The sequence below is a fragment of the Ostrea edulis genome, chromosome 9 (assembly GCF_947568905.1).
Source record: "Ostrea edulis chromosome 9, xbOstEdul1.1, whole genome shotgun sequence".
Classification (NCBI taxonomy): domain Eukaryota; kingdom Metazoa; phylum Mollusca; class Bivalvia; order Ostreida; family Ostreidae; genus Ostrea; species Ostrea edulis.
The window spans coordinates 21,571,413-21,589,216 of NC_079172.1; the positions used below are offsets into that span (position 1 = coordinate 21,571,413).

A 17,804-nucleotide genomic window follows, 5' to 3' on the forward strand; every position below is an offset into this window, starting at 1 on the left:
AAACTTTAAAGCTGTGTTGTCTGGTGTTTTGATTTTTTTTTTTTAAAATTGTTTATTTCAGTTACTTGCCTGCATCAATTATTTGCAATGTGCCCGAGCTTCAAACATTAAAAATACAGTAGAGTTACATATGTATCTCCCTCAACCTGGAACTCTTCATAACTTTAGTTTGTGTTTGGACACCATCATTTTTTTGGTGGTTTTTTTTTTCTCATGGTCTTGAGAAATGTTTTTGTTTACTTATGATCATGCATTATGGAAACATACAAAAACTGGCCCAAGTATATTATACGGTAAAGTAGTTCCAAGCATTGCGCACTAATTTTTATATATGATTTATACAATTTTTTATGTATATATACATCGTGTGTGTACAGAGGAATTTACCAGCAATATATGCAGGGCTGTGACGTGTAGTAGCATATAACAAGATGGTGGACAAGGCTTTGGCCAAAGCTACAAAGTCCTATTGATCCCCCTAGTCGTTATCCGAGACGAGAGAGGATAAGTGCGGGAACAAATGAAAGTAATGCTCCCATTTTGATGTCACAATAGTGGTAGGACACGTTGAATAACGACCCAACAAGACCAGTCTGTGCCTCGGAGTGGACATAATCCTATCGACCTTTATATCTATAAATCCTGCACAGATACGGTCTCTGAGCGGTCAGACGCGGGTACCTTTTATTCCCGCTGTACCTCCCGAGTGGACAGGGAAGTTTTATGAGTTGGCCTGAACAAGCATTTAATGCATTCACTGACAAATAGAATGGCCCAACAAAGTAACCTAGACAATGTTGCTCCCTCGGGTCATAGAGACCCCAGGTCAGTCTGTTAAATTAAATACAGATATAGATCGACAGTTTAGTAACGGTCCGACGATTTAACTTGAAAGAGAAACGAGGCCAGTTGGTCCTGATGTTCTAGACTTGGAAGATGACAGGGTTGATGATAGTGGTGTTCCAATCATCGATTATAATCGAAAATCAGTCGATTGTTGGCAAATTCTATAAGCGCTCGATTATGAAAATTTTATTCCAATTAATCGGGTTTTAGATTTTGTTTTCTCAAGGACTGTAGGAATTGAAGAATATTCCTGCCGTGACCTATCCATTAACCTAAAAGTTTTGTTTATTGTCATGACGGCGCACATGAAAGCGCAAGTATTCATACCCGGGAAAATTGTATTGACTTTTGTAAATGTAATTAAAGGATATTAAGATAATATATGAATAACAAATACAAACAAAATATTTATTTACACAATCTCAGCAATAGAAACAACAAATATAAACGTAGAAAATATTGATTTACACTTTTTCAGTAGTTAAATGACTTGTTTTATAGAATTTCTCTTTGTCCGATTATAATCGATAATTAGTTAGGTACGGTAAACCAATCATCGATTATGAAATTCTCACCGATTCCCATCACTAGCAGCTGCAGAACTGTAGCTCTCTGAAAAAATATTTTGACATAACAGCTACATCACTAGTTGATGATAATTGGTGATTAGATGATTCTAGGTCACACAGTAATGAGAAATGTGACGGAGTCTGTCTTAAAGATTTGCTTCTAATAACACGGGGAGTTTGGAAGGGCTTTATAGCTAAGCTAGCATCGGTATTAAACGTTTCCTTAGAGGCTGATAAACCAGAGCAAGAATATACTTGTGTGTCAGAGCTTTACGCTGTAATAGAGAACCTTCAATGATTAGGCCTCCGTTGGAGGGATCGGCTATACAAGCCTTCATGAACGTGGATAAGGAATGGCAAGGTCCGTGTTTTTAAAGACAAAGATATGTTGTGTCAGCAGATCATTTTCCAAAGTTTTGTAAAGTACCAAGTATATGTTGGTAAACTTTTCTCGAGTACCAAGAGATTTGGTGCCGAGCGAAGCGAGGGACCAAATCGAGTGTTGAGAGAAAAGTTCAACAACATACTTAGTACATGTTTCAAACGAGAAATGAAAACAATTGGTTATGATCTTGTTTCTTGGGGAGTATTTCGAGGTACTTCACACCAGTGCAGAGCATGAAAGAGATGCGAAAGAAACAAAACATCCCGGAGTTGAGGGTATTTGAAAAGGAAGTTTGAGGATACGTCTCATGGTGATGCAAAACAACGTCAAGCAAGTATGTCCAAAGTTCCTAAGAGGACAGTCAATAATAAATTTACATATAACAGGAACTTCAAACTGAAAAGTGCGTATCAGGAGAAAAGTGTAGCCTCTTCTAAGAGTTCTAATGATGATTAATTGGGGTTTTAAGCCCCAAAATAGTAACTGTGGGAACCTAGGGGGCACAGCAGGCAGTTTTCCAAGGCATCAGTGTCTCCCCAGGTAGGGACGAGATTAGTAAATTTTGTGACCAGTTGGAGAAGAATAACGACAAATGGGCTTCAAGTATAACCCAGGAAGGATTCCGTCTTCAGTTCAAAAGTTTGCCGGCAGATAGCGGAACAATAGAAGCAGCCACACGGTGTGACCTTATGGACGGATGCTTCATCACAAGGATGGGGAACCCATCTGAACGATTATCAAATTTCAGGCACCAGTAGTCCCCAGCAGAGGAATTGCTACACAAAACTGGTTAGAAATGAGGGCAGTTCAGTGAACTCCGATTCATTTCGAAAATATATTGATAAAGAGCAGAAATTTGTTGAGGTGCGGCAATTCCACTGTGGTGTCATATAAAGTCCTTCCAGCTGTGCTCTCTAGTTTGGGAGATACTTCAGTGGAATAATTTGAGAGATATACTGATTCAAGCTGCTCACATTTCAGGAAATTAGTAAACGACCAGCCTCGAGGTCGTATGGGGGTTCGGATAACAGAATGGAGCTTGAAGCAAGAGATTATCAATCAGATTTTTTAGGAGTTCTCCACTCAGAATATCGACCTGTTTGCAACGAGAGAGAACGAGAAGTTGTCAATGTTTTGATCTCCCTTTCCAGTTAGCTTGGGCATTGGATGCACTCCGTGTACCATGGGAAAGGATGTTTGCTGATGCATTTTCCCCTCCAGTATTGATCCCTCTAGTGGTTTGGAAGGAACTATGCGTGTTGGTGTTGATTGCACCTCACTCTCCAAGACATTCATGATATTAAATTCTACAAGAACTTCTAGTGGAAACTCCAATTAAAAGAAAACTGCCTCTTACATAAGACATGTTAACACAAAAGAGGTCAGATATGTTATGCCACACCCGAGTCTCTAAATCTTTTATCATGGATAATTTCAAGTCTGCCTCCTTTAAAAGAAAGTTTTCTTCGAAAGCTTAAAAGTTCACCAAGAAGGCAATGCGAGCCTCAACACAGAAGCTGTATCAGGAAAGATTTACAATATATAGAAGTTAGAAGCTGTATCAGGAAAGACTTACAATATATAGAAGTTAGAAGCTGTATCAGGAAAGACTTACAATATATACATGTAGAAGTTAGAATCTTGTGATGATGATTTTACTATTGAAAATTATATTTGTTACAGGTGAATTGACCATAGAGGTACTACATGTACATTGTATATACTTTTCTTAATTTGAAATCAGCACGTATGACTTTTTAACACTTTACACGACCATTTCTCACGAAAAATGAAAAGAATCTTGGCTTTCTGAGATCATAGACAACTGGTTTTTTTTTTTTAAATGTAAATGGAACACGGGAAATAATTATACATTTACCTTATAACGATTAGTTTTTCAAAAAAAAATGTTTAAAAGCTATTTAGATTCTACGCACAAGTACTCCAAAGTTGATGTTTAAAAAGATGGTGGAATTCCTAATTGACAATATCTGCGTGGTCTTTGGTGATCAGGTATTCCAACAGTCTGCTGGAATTCCCATGGACACGAATTGTCTTCCCTCATAAATTTGACCTGTATTTATGTTATTATGAGACAATTTTTTTCAAAAGCTTCTATATGAGAAGAAATGTCTTGCTATGGTCTTCAACTCTACATTTAGGCGCTAGTATATCGCCGTTTTCTCTATCAATGATATTCATCGGGTGTGGCCGGTCGACGGGGGATGATTGCTCCCCTTAAGCACGTGATTCTATCTCTGGTATATCCAGGGTTTCCGTGTTTTCCCAACACTCTATTTTGTACTCCTTATAGGAGTTATTCAGTTATCACTGTTCGTTACCTTCACCTTTCATTCATCTTTACTCATATGCCAATTCAGTATATTCCATTGAACTCGAAAAAAAAGACACCACAAATTCTTCCACATGTACTTCATTTTGGATATCATATTGAAAATAAATGTTATCCGCAAACTAAGAACTCAACTATGAGAAACGGGATGATTTCAGCTTCTCCGTTGTCAACTTCCCATATTTATTTAGCTATATTCCATTATCACCTGCATATTGTATTTATGTCTCTCAACTGATTCCAAACGCGGTAGTATATTCTGCGTATGATCAGGTTTTAAATCGAGGCAAGTTACTGACAATTAGAATGATGTTAGAATGATTTCGACAGTTTTTGTTTGAAGTCAGCATTTCGCAAATTCTATGGTCTTTATAATGATCTCATTTGCCAATATAACCTGTCGTTGGGTCACATGATGTCTGACGTGTTTGACACCAACACCGTTCTTTATGTTCTAATTTTCTCTACTCCGACCGGTCAAGAGGGAATACTTACTCCTCATAGTTACTTGATCCCACCTCTGGCATGGCCAAAAGTCCATGTTTGCCCTATACTCTTAATTTCGTATTTTCGACCATTTGGCTAAGAACAAAGCGTGATTTTGTATTCTTTATGGAGTATATGAAATTCAGGCTGTCCAGCGGCCCTAAAATTCCTAAAAATTCCTAATTTTTTTCAGTTTTGCTAAAATTCCTTTAAAAAAAATGTAAAATTCAAGGGGAAATCCTAAAAAAGCCCTTATTTTTCATGTCAATTCCTACTTTTTTATCAGTCTTGAAAAATCAAAATGCATTCATACAAAATGAGTGTTATTAACGTAGATTGCAGTTCTTATTCAGATAATGCTGATGCAGTGAAAGGCAGTTGACCTGTGGATCCATGTGTCAAGCTTGTTTATTGGTTGTGACTTTGTGATAAAGAGTTGAGATTTATGTAACATCTTATTTGTGTGTCATGTGAGTTTCTTTATTGTCAAATTTGACAAGGTAAGTCCTTTTAAATAATTAAAACTGCCGCAATTTGGTTAAAAATTCCTAATTTTAGCCTTAATTTAGCCCTAATTTTTTAAAATTTTACCCCTAAAATTTGCCCTTATTTTTTGTCCAAGGGTGCTGGACAGCCTGGAAATTAATAACTGTTCTCCTTATCCTTTTCATATTTATCAAGGTTCATGCATGACGTATTCACAACTGCATCGCATTCGTGATGAAATGGATATCATTATAATTGGTTAAAAAAACAAACAAAGGCGAAAACTTTAGAAATATATACATACTGATCCCACCTCTGGTGTGTCCAGGGGTCCGTGTTTGCCCAACTCTCTATTTTGTATTGCTTATAGGAGTTATGAAATGGATCACTTGTTCGTTATCTTCACCCAATAAAAAATATGCATTACTATAATTCAGAACAAACTCAAAGACTCTCTTTAGGAGGTATTTTATTTCTTATTAATGAAGACATGTGAAAATGAAAAATATAATAGTTGATCATATACAAAATATGAATACATTTTCCTGTAAAATATCCAAAATATAGCAGTCAGCAATGGCAACATGACCTGCATTTCACCACAACTCCTACGTGTAACCAGGTATTTTATTTGGAAACTTTAACACTTCTCTGACCATAATGGGACAAACCAATACTTGGTCATAAATTTTAACAGTTTACTGACCATTCTCTTTTTATTGGATATAAATATTAACTGTCCCCCCCCCCCTCCCGGCAGAAAACCATCACACCTCGATAATGGAATCCTTTGCGTATACATTGTATGTGTGATGGAAAGTCTTTGATATCGTAATTCCATAATTATCGTAGTGTGGGATCGCACTCAACTGCAGTATGGGATTACATTCAATGATTATCACATTATAGGATTACACTCAATAATTATCGCAGTGTCAGATCGTAATTGATAATTATCGCAGTGTCAGATCGTAATTGATAATTATCGCAGTGTCAGATCGTAATTGATAATTATCGCAGTGTGGGATTACACTGAATAATTATCGCAATGTGGGATTACACTCAATCATCACAGTATGGGATCGAATTCAATAATTATTTTGCAGTATAGGATCACACTCGATAATAATCGCGGTATGGGATCGCACTCAAGAATTATAGCAGTGTGGGATCATAACGGTACCCAATGATTATTGCAATATGGGATTACACTCAGGCATTGTGGTATGGGATCACACTTAATGATTATCGTAATATGGGATCATGCTAATACATCTAAAAATGGAATCCAGCTCCAAATTATTGTTAATACGTGTTATGAATATTGCACGATTGATATCAATGGCTTTATTGTAAAGTTTACACATCCAGAACACCATACTAGCATTATGTATTAATTATCATACTACTATAGTATACTTATTTTTACTGTAGTAAAAACAATGTTTATGGTTTGGTGTACATATCAGATATGTACTGCACGCACAGACACACACACACACACACGCACCGAAAATTTGATAGATAGATAGGGGTACATGTAAAATAAAAATTATCATGAAGCAGAGTGGAAAAAATTCTATATAAAACATTATTCGTCACAATAGACGTATAGGCAGTTTGGAAGAATGCTGACTTAATATATTGACGCGCATCAATTCATACACGTTCTATGCGTCTAATGAATCAAAAACAAAAATGATATGTACAACAAGGACAAAAGGGGCAACAATTCGGATACCACGTGACCACCAGCGTTGGATCCATCGTCCACATTGGGGAGACCAGTCGAACAACCCACCGGTGGACAAGGCGGGCAATCTGCGGGTCGGTTTGTACTTTCAGGGGCACACTCTGGTCGTGGTCTACCACCACCCCCTGTTCCACCTTCCCCTCCGGAGGTCAAACAATGACAGAGATAGTAGGTATATCCGTAATTTTCCAAGTTCCAGTCTGTGAAAGAAGCAAATCAAAACTTACGAAACATAATTCACAAAGACACAGCATTATATAGTTGTTGTAAACCTCAGTGAATTTTTATGAATTAAAACCGAATTGTAAATAAGAATCTATTGGTAATATTGCTGCTTTGCTTTACTCCAATAGAAGTTAAGAATTCTTTAAAAAAAAAAAACTGTCATAAAATCATTGAAACATTTATGTTTTCTTTCTAGTTACTAAGAGGACACTTACGTGATGACGCTGTGGAACAGTTGTATTGAGTAATAGTTCCCTCATTGATGACACGCCCTCTAAAACACCCCAGAAAATACGGAAACTTGTTGGTAACATAGTATCGGTAATTTCCGTTCACAAATTTTCCATGACACTTATCCAAATCGGATTCAGAGATATTTTGTGACTCTCCTATTCTTGGTCCATAGATTGGAAAACCGTCTAGGGCCACTCCGATGAATTCGTCCACTTCTCCTCGGTAGAGACAACTGTCCGGAATCTTATGATAATGGTAAGCACCATTTGGACTGGCGTGTCCATCACAACTATCAAACACCTCCGGACTCGATCCCTCTACAGCGTTTGTGTATCCCCCTGCCAAAGGATTATAGATGGCGACACCAGTCCGTGTGATCCCGATCATTCCCATTCCAACACACCCCGGTACCGCAACAACCTCGGGAGTTTTCAGAATGGAAATATTGTAGTTCTGCACAGTGGCGCTGTTTGGATTGACTCTTTCTGTTTCGTGATCAGGAAGACCGCTGGCCGAAATGAAAAATCTGAAAATGAAAACCATGTGCGTTGAGTTAAGTACTGCGAACTTGAGTATATTTGAGTATGCATATATCAACAGGAAGTTGATTAGTTGAATGATAGAAAATAATAAGTTGTATAGCGCCCTCTTTGATGAAAATATCATCCTAATTTGCTGAAAATATGTAGGTTGCCTTAGTTCGATTATTGATTATTTCATAACAGGTTGGGAACAAAGAGTACCTTATCTAGTTTAATGTTTGTTTTAAATGGGCTATAGAATTCTTTATGCTTCAATTATATACTCATTATCAATGGTGTCATATTTGTGTAATGTTTTATCTTTATCTTTCGTTGGTCTTAGACACGAAATACGTAGTTTACAATTTCACTTGATAAGGTTTTATATGTAAACAGTAAGGTAATGACAAGATAGAACCACAACAAAATTATGGTAAAATTCTGCATTCTTCAAACAAGAATGTCAGTAAAACTGATGGATGCTCCCCGCACTGCACCTAACCAATGAACTACTTCCTAAGACGAATGACCTGATTATCAATAATTGTTGAAATACTGCTGAAATGAATGTTTTTATATGATTATAAGGTATATGTTGAATGATCTTCACCTTTACAAAATGACCTTGAGTGACTTGTCTGAAAGTTATTTGGCTATTACTTATTTGTGCGATATATGATCAATACTTATTCAAAAACTGGTGAAATAAGGAACTTTTTCCTTTTATACGGTATATGTGACATTGTCCTTTCCGAAATGACCCTGAGTGCATTTGTCTGAAAACCATTGCCTGTTGCTTTTATGTGTGATAGATATGACCAATACCTGTTCAAAAACTGTTGAAATACGTAACTTTTTACTTATATAAGGTATATGTTGAATGACCTTAACCCTTAAAAATTCAAAAATGTATTTGGTACAAAAGTCACCTGTCCCAAGGAATATTTGTGATCAATTATAGTTAATTTCTGATGAAAGGTTTAAGAGATGGAAACTTTTATAAATTAAAAAAAAACCTGTTGAAATAAAAAACCTTTATGTTCTGAGTGACCTTGACCTTTCTAAAATTACCTTGACAAACCTTGGTCCACAAGTCTTGTCTCAATGAACATTTGTGATCAATTACATCAATTTCTTATGAATGGTTAAGGAGATATGAGCTCGGAGGGACGGACAGAAAGCGATTATATGCTCCCCGGAAATATTTTGGGGAGCATAAATACAATTATTAACATGTGTAAACATACCTGGTGGATTCACCTGTGTGAACTGTAACGGAGGCCCCATAACTGGAACTCGCCGAAAATTTGGAGATTTCGTTCGCTGTCAGTCCAGCAACTAGATAAATATTGAAGGAAAAAGGCATGACATGTGTGATAAAATGCTAATTTCCGACAGTTTTGTAATGCATATATTACAAAAAATCTCCCACATGAAACTCCCACAGAGAGCGAGGATCACTAAGACCCTAACGTAGCTCAATGACAACTAATTCTTTCCCAATGGTTGATTGATGACATCTAATTGAAGCTACGAACATGTGTTCAATTGCGAACGTCTCATTATCATTTTAAAAATGGCAATTATTTTGTAACTACCTCCTTTTCAGATTTATTAAATATTCTAAACCATGGACAACTAACATAAAGTATCATGATCATTCTGAGGAAAATCGCCGCTTACATTGACCTCATCGTCATCTTTTACCAACAGGTGCTTCTCGTCTATTCTCTCCATTATCATTTGAGAGAGTGGGTGTGAAGTCGAAACCGTGGTTTGCGAAGATGTATTGACCTAGGCTAGGTGATTTGTGCCATTCAACATAATATTTATATGGTTCTCTATTGTACCGACACTTCCCTTGACACGGCATCTCGTATCACTGTTGCTTCTGTATGTTATCGGTTAACAGAGGATGTTTACACCTTCTAGACACCTGATCCAACCTCTGGAATGTCCAAGAGTCCGTGTTTGTCCTATTCTTGCCGGTAATTTTGTAGGATTTGTGATATTCATTACTGTTCGTTATCTTATCTTTTCATTTTCATACTGTCAAGTTCTTGACAAAGGAACGGTAGCTAACTATCTGAAAGGTGTGTTTCTGTTGTAAAGCCGTACCTTCATGTACCACATTCAACGCGATCGAATTAGTCGACTACTGCGGTGGTGTGAGGGGTAGAAATTATCTAGGTACAATATAATAGTCAGCAAAGATGATTCTTTCACACATTTTTGCTGAAATCAATAATGTTTGATATTTAAAGATAAAACTGAAATTTACCAACCTTGTCTCATCACTGCCTATATTGTAAATGTACTAGTGAAATCTACCAACCTGGTCTGTTCACTGTCTGTATTGTAAATATACTAGTGAAATCTACCAACCTGATCTGTTTACTGTCTTTATTGTAAATATACTAGTGAAATCTACCAACCTGATCTGTTTACTGTCTTTACTGTAAATATACTAGTGAAATCTACCAACCTTGTCTGTTCACTGTCTGTATTGTAAATATACTAGTGAAATTTACCAACCTTGTCTGTGTTGTAGATGTACTAGTGAAATCTACCAACCTGGTCTGTTCACTGTCTGTGTTGTAGATGTACTAGGCGGGATATTCACTGTAGTGGACATGCATCCTTCTCGTGGACAAGGCGGACAATCTGCGGGTCGGTTTGGACGGTCAGGGGCACACTCTGGACGTGGTCCACCACCCCCTGCTCCGCCTCCCCCGCCAGAGGTCAAACAATGACAAAGGTAGTAATCGTATCCATAACTTTCCAAGTTCCAATCTGTGATATAAAAACGATATGTCCGGCATTTTGTAGTTTTATAACAGCAGATCGAATGCAAACTCTGTTATTATAATATTCATCATTTTTGGGATTTCTTTACTCTAAAAATAGTAACAGCAATTAAATGAAAAGAAACCAGGAAGAGTATAATACAAAGCGGCCTAAATATATTACGGAACCTCCATTCTCAAGGTCCTATCCGAAAGACTTAATCCCGCGCGTTTTGGAGAAGGATGAATTGCTACCCATGTTTACTGTGACATGTCAAACGTTGCTATATTTAGTCTTTTCCACTGATGTTGTATAATTTTTCATTTCTATTGTATGATTTTCCATTTTCATTCTATATTTTCCAGTTTTGTTGTATAATTTTTCATTTGAATTCTATATTTTCCATTTCTAACGTAAATTTCCTCATTTGTAGTATATCCGATGGGTTGTTTATTTTGATTTATTAAGATTAAGGATTCCATTAGTCAGGCTTTAGTCTCTATCATGTTGAAAATGGGCAAGGTATTTAGGGTGCTTTCTGAAACCACAAGATAAACTGGACCCCTATTTCTGACCCTTGAGGATCTGGATAGAATAGATCTTTGGTACCCCTTATACTTGTCGTAAGAGGCGACTAATTGGTACGGTCCTTCGGATGATACCGCAAAATTCGAGGCCCCATGTGACAGCAGGTGTGGCACGCTAAAGATCCCTCCCTGCTCAAAGGCCATAAGCGCCGAGCATAGGCCTAGTAAATTTTGCAGCCATTCATCGGTAATGGTGACGTTTCCATATTAGTGAAAAATTATCGAGCGGGACGTTAAACAATATATAACCAACCAACCTATTTCCGTGTATAGGACTAGTTAAACACAAGGCTGATAGGCAAGGGGAAGTTCAGTAGTATCTAGTGATGTTTAGGTAAACACTACTTAGTCATGAAAAGGATATAGCCTATGGCTTGATAATTGAACCAGAATTTTAGCCAATGAAATCCTTTGTAACAAAGGAAAACAAACAATACCTTGAATACAATACAAATGGAGAAGTATACATACAATCGAAAAATTTTACAACACAAACGGACAATGTAGAATACAGATGAAAACTATACAATACAAATAAAAAATTATACAATACCAAAGGGGAAGATAGAATATTGCAACGTTTGGCATGCCATAGTTTACATCATAGGTTTGACGCGGCCATGGCACAAGCGGGGCTCGAACTCACGACGTCACTGTTATAAAGCGAACCCTCATCCACTGAGCTACCGCGACTGATGACTAGTATTAGAATTAACCTTGAATCCGCCAGTACCGAGTATGTGCACGTACTGAGGAAATACCATCCCCTCATGACCCATGCAATGGATTCCAAAAAAATAATAAACAAGCGAAGGAAAACGTTCGTAGTCATCTAACATCCGAAATATAAAATTGAGAGAGAGAGAGAGAGAGAGAGAGAGAGAGAGAGAGAGAGAGAGAGAGAGAGAAAGAGAGAGAGAGAAGCCTTTGAATCATAACATTCGGCTTAGAAATTAACACAACTTACGTGAAGTATCTGTGGAACAGTTATATTGAGTACTAGTTCTCTCATTGACAACACGTCCTTTAAAACACCCCAGAAAATACGGAAACTTGTTGGTAACATAGTATCTGTAATTTCCGTTCACAAATTTTCCATGACACTTATCCAAATCGGATTCAGATATATTTTGTGACTCTCCTATCCTTGGTCCATAGATTGGAAAACCGTCCAGGGCCACTCCGATGAATTCGTCAACTTCTCCTCGGTAGAGACAACTGTCCGGAATCTTATGATAATGGTAAGCACCATTTGGACTGGCGTGTCCATCACAACTATCAAACACCTCCGGACTCGATCCCTCTACAGCGTTTGTGTATCCCCCTGCCAAGGGATTGTAGATGGCGACACCAGTCCGCGTGATCCCGATCATTCCCATTCCAACACACCCCGGCACCGGAACAACCTCGGGAGTTTTTAGAATGGAAATATTGTAGTTCTGCTCAGTGGCGCTGTTTGGATTGACTGTTTCTGTTTCGTGATCAGGAAGACCGCTGGCCGAAATGAAGAATCTGTATAAAGGAATGATATTTTGATCTGAATACAATCGTGTAAGATAGTATTACAATATACATGTATTCGTTTCACAAAAGTGACAATTTATGTAATTTTGCATGAATATCAATTATCATAGAATGACGCTATAATAGCTCTAAAACTTCATAGTTATTTCGGATTTCAAACATTTCGGTTGAGCATCACTGAAGAGACATTATTTATCGAAATGCGCATCTGGTGCATCAAAATTGGTACCGTATAAGTTTTACATTATGACCCCTGGGTCGGGGCCTCTGCTGGTGGACTGTTAGACCCCGAGGGTCTCTACAGCCCAGTAGCTAAGTACTTCGTTACTAGCTTGAAAATACGGATGTATATTTAATTGCTGTTATAAAATTTAGAAATTCATTTCAAAATTAAGGATTATCTCCCTCGTGCATAGCTCTTATCCTTAGACGAATTTGTCTCCACCTTTTTGGCACGCTGTTTTTGGCTATAATAGCTCTAAAACTTCATTGTTATTTCGGATTTCAAACATTTCGGTTGATCATCACTGAAGAGACATTATTTGTCGAAATGCGCATCTGATGCATCAAAATTGGTACCGTATAAGTTTTACAGAGGAGTTGGTTCTACTATTTTTGTAAAGTCAATCCTATCAGAATGGACTGGTGTACAGAATCGTTGATCTTCATTTTTCTGAGGTCAAATTTTACGAAATGTTTAATTGGAAGTGAAATGAAAAGTGAAGATAAAGAGTGGGTAATCTCATAAATCCTAAAAAAAAATAAAAATACAAAATTAAGAGTAAGGCAAACAAGGATCCCTAGACACACCAAAGGTGGGATCAGGTGACTAGAAGCATTCCCTGTGGATCGGTCATACCCGCTGTGATATCTTCATCAGGTAAACAGAGTAATCCGTAGTCAAAATCAGTTTGTAACAACGGCCTAATAATCATTATATTTACAAGTTATTAAATTAGTTTACACACTGCAGCTGCTGAACTTGATTCAGGAATATATAAAGATACATACGACCATATTTTTTTTAGGCATTTTCAGATATAGCGAGACATATTTCATGAATCAAAAATGCTGGTCTTGGATGCAAAGGGATTCTGGATATTAGATCTGGGAAATCTATTTTTTGTATGTTATTTTTTGTTTTTAGTGTTGATTGTGTCATACTTGTGATATACTTACCGGGTGTTATGGTTCTCGTGAACGGTCACTGTTGCTCCATATCGCCCTGTAGTGCTAAATTTGGATATTTCAACACTAGTTAGCCCCGATCTGACGATTTGACTCCAGTACAGGACAAAGGCAACTAAGAGCGTGGTTCTTCCCATGATTCCCTGTAAAGGTTTTCATATATATATATAGTGTATAAGTAGCGCTTTAGGAGCATAACAAAACTTCCTTTCTTAGGGAAGTCGTTGTGGCCGAGCGGACTTACGCACTGGTTTGACAATCTTGCTAGGCGGTGGGTGCCGTACGTCGCTGGTTCGACCCCGGGCTGGGGCGAAAATTTTCAGTACCTAGTTGTGATTATTTAGTGCTTTATATATTAATTGATTATCACATGTATCGTTTAGATCCTAGGGGTAAACGTAAGGTTGGGTGTTATAATTGTTTGTTTGTGCTTATATATATATATATATATATATATATATATATATATATATAATTATATATATATATATATATATATATATATATATATATTTGTGAACTTGCTTTACGGATTATATATTTATTCTAAATATATCATAGTTCATGTTAGGAGCGTACCGGTATACCATACAAATGTCTGATTGAGGTTCGATTGATTTTAATTAGCTTTGTAATAGTTTTGATTTTTATAATTCCAAAACGTGTCTAAATTTCTTATATCTAGTGTAAATAATGTTACCTTTACTATTCAGTTATTTTCTGTCCTTAATTCTTTGATTTCTTTCCTGTTTTTGAATATTTCCACATTTATTTTGTTTTGAGAAAGCACGTGTATTTTGACAGAAAAAGGTCCTCCATTTTGACAGTTTTATCGAAGTTATTATAAAACAACGTTTCTGATTGGTCAAGGGTCTCAGCTTTAAACGTTTCAGATTTCATGTTGCACTCGTTGGGCGGGGTATTGTGAAGTCGAGTTTGATTGGTTAAAGGGGATATAAAAACGTGAACGTGGCTCGTTTAACTTACTTTAGGTTGTGGTAAAGAATCTCCAGGTTCGACCACTTTTCTTATTCCCTACTAATATTAGCTAGGCATTGTGCGAGCTTTTGCTGCACGATTTTCTCGCCTAAATTTCTATTACTGTCCCATTTTGACAATGAATTAAATTATTTTTGATATTGAAACCCAATCTTAAAGTCTGGCTCAAGGTGAAGTAGATCTCTTACCTAGGGAAATATTATTTATTTTGTTAAATACGATTCTCTTTACATAGGACTTATAATTCATAGGTAGTAGTTTTATATTGCTACATGAGAGATAGTGTAGGATATTTTTGACGTTATTTTCAAGGTTCTGGATCACTTTGAAGAGTATGGAGGTCCATTAGTGTACTTTATAGATATATTTTGTTTTCCTTGGGTCTACTCCTTCCCTTATTCTCAGGTTATTTTTCATTATTTCCACTTGTTAAGTTTTTCTAAGTTCACAGTTGTTATTCCTATATTACATTAACTTTTGATATGTTAATAAAGTGTTAATTAACTCTTACACTGGTGTTTTAATTCAAGAATTCTGGTCTCATAAGGGACATAGTTCAAGAATACACGAACCTGGGTTGACAAATATCTTGAACCATTCATAGTATGTATACTATTTTGTATATGCAGTGTGCTCTGCTTGTGTTAAATTCATGGGCCTATGAATATATTTGGAATTGAATTGAATTTAGTGACATTCTAAAACAAATGATTATAAGTTTGTGAAGGCCCTGCAGAGTTCGATCTAGGTAGGGAGCACTGTGGGTATACAAACAGATTGGTTCCGGTTACAGCTTAAATGGATGCTAATTGTTGATAAGTGCCCGTCTGACCTTAGGGGTAAAACAACAATGGTCATGCAGCATCACAAAAACGTGTACAAAACTTAGATTTTAGCGGACTCCTTCCGAGATTTGTAACTGTATATTTTCAATTTAATCCATCTGGAAAATCCTAACGATAAAGTGCATTTGTGAGTCTATATTAGCAAAGGGTGTTTTTTAAAAAGTTTTTTTGCCCACTTTAACAAGATACGTCCTTTTTTATTGCCAACGTTGGGACAATGCAAATTAATTAGCTGCAAATGCTAATACAAGTTTACACGTAAAAGAAATTGTATGTAGATGCTCTCAACCTCATGCCACCACATTGTACAATACGAACGGGCAGATTTAAGCTCCTTAATCTGCAGTGATGACGAAGGTTTTAAATGTGCTAGCGGGGGTAAACCATTAATCTCGTCCCGTACTACATTTAGATACCAAAACAACAACAAAAAGCAAGTACCTAAATTCAACAGGTCTTTTGAATAGTTTTGTAAATGAACACAATATACGTTACAAGTTCATGTAATTAATTTAGTGGGTTATATAACTGGAGATAATGATCAACAGTCATCAACCACCCCTACAACACACACACATATACATACACACACACACACACACACATACTCACACACACACACAAATATATATATATATATATATATATATATATATATATATATATTCAATTCTTTTTTCTTGGTATCGGGGTAGAATAAAGTCAAAAAATAAAATCCAATACTCAAACTTTTATCTATATAGCGCTTTCGCCCTGCGGGCTCGTCAGTAGATGTTTAAAAATCTACTGACGAGCCCGCAGGGCTAAAGTGCTATAGATAAAAGTTTGAGCATTGGATTTTATTTTTTGACTTTATATATATATATATATATATATATATATATATATATATATATATATTGTGTGTGTGTGTGTTTGTGTGTGTATACACTGTATAGTCCTGTATAAGAAGAATAGTGCAGTTAACACTGTGACTACTTTCTTATTGTCATTCATTTGAACATACTCAATTAAGAAACAAGTCAAATAAAGAATGTTCTACCATATCCATATTTGGATATTGCATGTTTTGTATCATTCAAAACAGTATTTCGAATATCACAGCTGTTAAAAAAATGTTTTAAGTATACTTGTTTGGTTGGAAAATACAGGGTACCCAATGAGACCCAATTTTTATCTTTCACATTGAAAACAACTTTTATGGCATATTGGGTCAACAGACAGACAATGAATCATTTAATAACAATTTATCATAGGAATTCTTTTTCTTTAATTTTACCCTAAAATGACGAAGTTTTATATATCTTTGAACGAGTGAACAGATAGCGATAGATGATTGAAATATGACCATCGAACGCGAACAAAAATCAAATTTATGGATATTTTTTTCTTCGTTTTTTGACATTGAATAGTAACAATATTTTCATTAAATTTCTTATCAGGAAAACTGTGTTAATTACTTGGTATTGTTTTCCAAGATAATTTTTTATATGCTACTTAATCATTTTTGATATTAATTTAATATACATTGTAACATGGAAACCCTAGTATCTTTGATCTCTGTGCACTTTGTTTAATTAATCAAAGTACAAACATTCCTCTGAAAAGATGCTTAAAGACTTTAATAAGATTTTCATTACACGTTTCTTCGATTATATCGTCGAAAGTTGTTGAATTTCATCAACAGAATAACATGCATATTCAATATGATATTTGTCTTACCTCTATTTTACCTGGGATGTTTGCACCTGATCAGTACGCGTTTGTGTGCAGCAGCTTCTTATTGTCAACTCACGGTATTTCAGATTTATAGTGGTCCCTGATTCTATTAATAGCGAGTCGTGATTTTATTCTTCACAAAGGAATTTAAATATTGGCCTACTTGTTCACCCGTTCAGTCGACCATATACGAAGCAATGCATCCACATGTATGCTCAAATTTCACTGAATCGTAGCTGACATTGAGATGCCTGACATTGAAACAAGATTGTAGGGTACATTGTTTACAAATCGACT

At 36.2% G+C, this 17,804-nt stretch overlaps 1 pseudogene; it reads right to left on the minus strand.

Annotated features, from left to right (window-relative positions):
* Positions 1–17,608, minus strand: part of LOC125659186 (uncharacterized) — a 37,043-nt pseudogene extending 19,435 nt beyond the window's left edge.
* Positions 17,609–17,804: the final 196 nt, after the last annotated feature.